Source organism: Callorhinus ursinus, unplaced genomic scaffold (assembly GCF_003265705.2).
Source record: "Callorhinus ursinus isolate GAN/ISIS: 27379988/994484 unplaced genomic scaffold, GSC_fseal_2.0 scaffold4, whole genome shotgun sequence".
Taxonomy (NCBI): Eukaryota; Metazoa; Chordata; class Mammalia; order Carnivora; family Otariidae; genus Callorhinus; species Callorhinus ursinus.
In genome coordinates this window covers 27,259,332-27,263,499 of record NW_027397066.1, presented here as the reverse complement: position 1 = coordinate 27,263,499, position 4,168 = coordinate 27,259,332, and positions in this window count along the sequence as shown.

Here is a 4,168-nt window from a genome sequence, read left to right as displayed (position 1 = left end):
CCCTCTTGGCGAGCTGGTTTACCAGCATACCCCTGGTAGTTCTGCTGCTTGTCAAATTGGTGAGACTATACTGCTTGGTGGAGGAGGAAGAGGGCGTAGTGATTTTTTCAATAGAAGCACCAGTATATTCATTCTGACATATTTTCCCAAAGATTAAATAAACTCCAATATCATCCTCTACTCTCTCTCCAATCTTGACACCCATACCCATAACCAAGGAACAAAATGAAATATAGTAAGTGGTAGGAACACGGGCTTTTGATGTTTATCACATCTAAGAGCTATACTTCCTTTTACATTCTTGACAGACTGACTCCCTGGCATCAAGACCTACACTGTTCTACATAGAGTAAGTTTGACTGGGTTCTTAACTGAGCAAGGTGAGAAACAATATTTTGTAAAACAAATAATTGCAGCAACAGAAAAAGGAAAAAGAAAATCCTTAAAGAGTTAATTGGCTGTAAAGAGTGGCAGAACTTGCCCAATCAAAAGTATTCTTTCTGCCAGAGTTTCCTCCAATTCTGATTATTAGATCTTTTGATTTGCATTATGATCCAGTAGCATGTTAATATTCCCCAAGCCATACCCATTTGGAATTCATTTCCAGTTAGTCTCTTCATTTTTAATTATTCCTTTTCTATTCTTGCCATCTTGAATTATAGGGTTTTCTCTGATATCTGGTTATCCCCTAGTAAATACTTGCTATTACAGAATTTTTATCTTTTGTTTTATTTTCTTTATATTTACAATTTTACGTATCATATCTTTTCAAAATCTCTCATATAAAATCTCCATTTTCAAAAGCAAAACAATATAAATAAAAGTAAAGCAACAAGTCATGGTGTGTGGAATAAAAAATATAAAATAGAGAAAGGGGAATAATAAATAAGACAACAAGATCCTATAAAAATGCTGGCCATTAGTAAAGGTGATACTAAGAAAGTGATTTTAAGTACAAACTCAAAAAACTACTACCAGGAGGTAGAAAAAATGGAGTTAGTGCAGACTAGCAAGTATGTGCAATGTTACTGGTGCAAGAAATAGCCCTTCAAGCTTTAGAAATAGAGAAAAATATAGGAGGTGATTAAGACTTAAAGAAAAAATGGAACACACATCATGAAGAAGTTATGTGTAGCAGAATGTATCATTTGCTGAGTTTTTGTTGTTGTTGTTTTTCTCTCTCTGCCATCATACACCGGAGTAGAGTAAAATTATCTTATTGCTAAAGTTCCTTGTATGCCTTGATTTAATCAATACGATGTACACAGAAGTAAGAAAGAGAGAGAGTTCTTTTTTTTTTTTAAGATTTTATTCATTTATTTGACAGAGAGAGACACAACAAGAGAGGGAACACAAGCGGGGGGATGGGGGAGGGAGAAGCAGGCTTCCTGCTGAGCAGAGAGCCCGATGTGGGGCTCTATCCCAGGACCCTGGGATCATGACTCGAGCCCAAGGCAGACTCATAACAACTCAGCCACCCAGGCGCGCCAAGAGATCAAGTTCTAACTCAAGGTCTTAAGAGACCGCTTGAGCTTCTGATTTGAAAATATACCTTAAGTAGCCATGGCTCTTTCAACCCAGGGCTAGAATGAAGATAACCTGTATCTGATCCTTGGCTAGCTGTTAAGGCCAGCCAAGAGCAACCAAACCATAACCAATCAATACAACCATGAGTATAAAATAAATGATTATTGTTGGAAGCCACTAAGATTTGGTGGATGTTTGCAATGCAAGAGAGCAGTTTCTGGTCATTTGTGTTTTTTCTAAATCTTATTAACTTAAAAATCTCAGGATTTTGAATCGTGTTATATTTACAGATTAAATTTAAATAAAGTTGCTATCTTTATTATATTGAGTCCTTCAATCCAAGCATATGGTTGGTCTTTCCATTTGTTCATATTTCCTTTTGAGTGCATTGGTAGTAATGAATTCCTTGCATATTGTTACTGTAAATGTTAAAAAAGTATAGCCCTAGGTATTTAACCTGCAAAAATGCATGTTGTTATTGCATTCAATATTTATATAAAACTCTAGTGAAACTTGGCTCAAAAAGAGAAGAAAGTTGACTCAAACAGATCTGAGTGTGTATGAGTGTTTTTTTCTCCCTTTGGTTTTATTTTTATATATTTTAGATTGATGAGAAAAGCATCTTAAATAATTTGGGGAAATATTTATATAGATATGTATCAGTTGAAAGTCCGGATGAATAAACACGAATAATTTTAAACTGTTCTATTAATAAAAATGCAAATTTAATTAAACAATATTCTTTAGGAAAGTTTTTGATTCAGAAAAAAATGGATTAATAAAAATACTGAATACATTTATTTGTTGCATATACATGTGCAAAAGAGTACACATTTTTTAAAAGTAGTATGTCTGTTTGTGTTAAGAACCACATAAATTTTCATACCTTTTATCAGATATATTGGTTTATGTCACCCCTTAGGTTTGCTAAGTATCATTCCCGCAAAGGTTGTTGGTCATCCTGTCTCCCACTTCATTTCATAGCACATTTGGTTACACTGACTATGTTTAAGGTGAGTGCTAGGTCCTTTGCATGGCCTCGATGATGCTCACCATGGTGCAAGCTCAGCACTGTCAAAGCTCAGTTGCTATTCAAGTCTCAGGAATGAGCTGGCCTGCACCACTTCTAGATTCAAATAAAACAGTACACCATGGGGCATGGGTCCTAGATTCCTAGGATTCTCTCAGAAGGAATAATTGATATATCCTAGAAATATGAAGGAAATTAACACTTCTTGTGACAAAAATTGGCCAATGAGAGACAGAAGAAAGAAAGAACTGGCAGAAAAATTTCTCAGTCTTTCTCCTTCTGGTGGACTATTTCAAGGTCCACTGGTCCCATGTGTTCTATTCAGAATATTCCATATAATCAAGAAACTAGCTGTATTTTCATGTGAAGTAACATATCACCCTGAATTTAGTGACACTTTTCTCAGCATCATTTCCAATTTCCCTCATTTGCCACCCAGGAATTACACTTTCAATTAAAGCATTAGCACATAAATTATGCAGCAGATTTTTTTTTTCCCCGAGAACCAAGACTAAGACAACTATGAATTCTGAAAATACTTTCTACTGGTATAAAAAGAGTTTATTCATAAAATACGTTTTTTGTTTTGTTTTGTTTTTAAGTACAAGGCTGGGTGTGGAAATCAATGCAGTGCTCAAACTCAAGACCTGGAGATTAAGACCTGAGCCTAGAAAAGAGTCAGACACTTAACCAACTGAGCTACCCAGGTACCCCATAGAATATGTTTTTTAACATAATTTGTAAAAACAATTTAAAAATCAAAGGCATATTAAATGCTTAATGGCAAGGAATACTTTCACCGTTTTTCTCCATCTCTTGAGATTTTTCTCATCATAATGTATTGAGGATATTAATAATGTTAAGGGAAGCAAGCAGAAAATATTTATTTACACAGTATTTCAAAATTAAATAAATTAAAATTTCCAATGAAGTGGGCACCTGGGTGGCTCAGTCAGTTAAGTGTCTGCCTTTGACTCAGGTCATGATCTGAGGGTCCCTGGATCTGGCTGCTCAGCAGGGAGTCTAACCCCCCACCCCACGTGCTGTCTCTCAAATAAATAAATAAAATCTTTTAAAAAATTTCAATAGTTGGTGGAAATACACAAAAATATTAATTTATTTTCTCATGTGAAAAAAAATTTTTTCCATCTTTTTATATTTTTTTTGCTCTTCTAAGAAACAGGAGGTATTATTTTTAATATGTTTAGTGGAGTTCTCTAATTTTGGGAACCCAAATCCAAATTTGTATTTGGCTAGTTATGTTACATGAGGAATAATAACCATGTGATGAAACATTTTGAAATCATCCTCTGAAAGTTTTGGGTAAAATTCTAAACATTGCATAAAAATGCAAAGTAATACAGTGTTCTAGAGGCATGAAAACAGCTTTGTTCTCTAAAGTGGAACAAGTCTTCAAGGCTCAGAAACCAGGCATCTTTACTTTGATTTAGAATACGAACCAATTCATAAAATGCAACAAACTATAAAGTCATAAACATTAATCTTCAGAATGAAAACCCAGAGTACACCAAAGTAACAATAAATATGTAATAGTATAAAGTATAAAAGTTTAATAATACAAAGTGTAAAGATAGTTGCATATATATTACC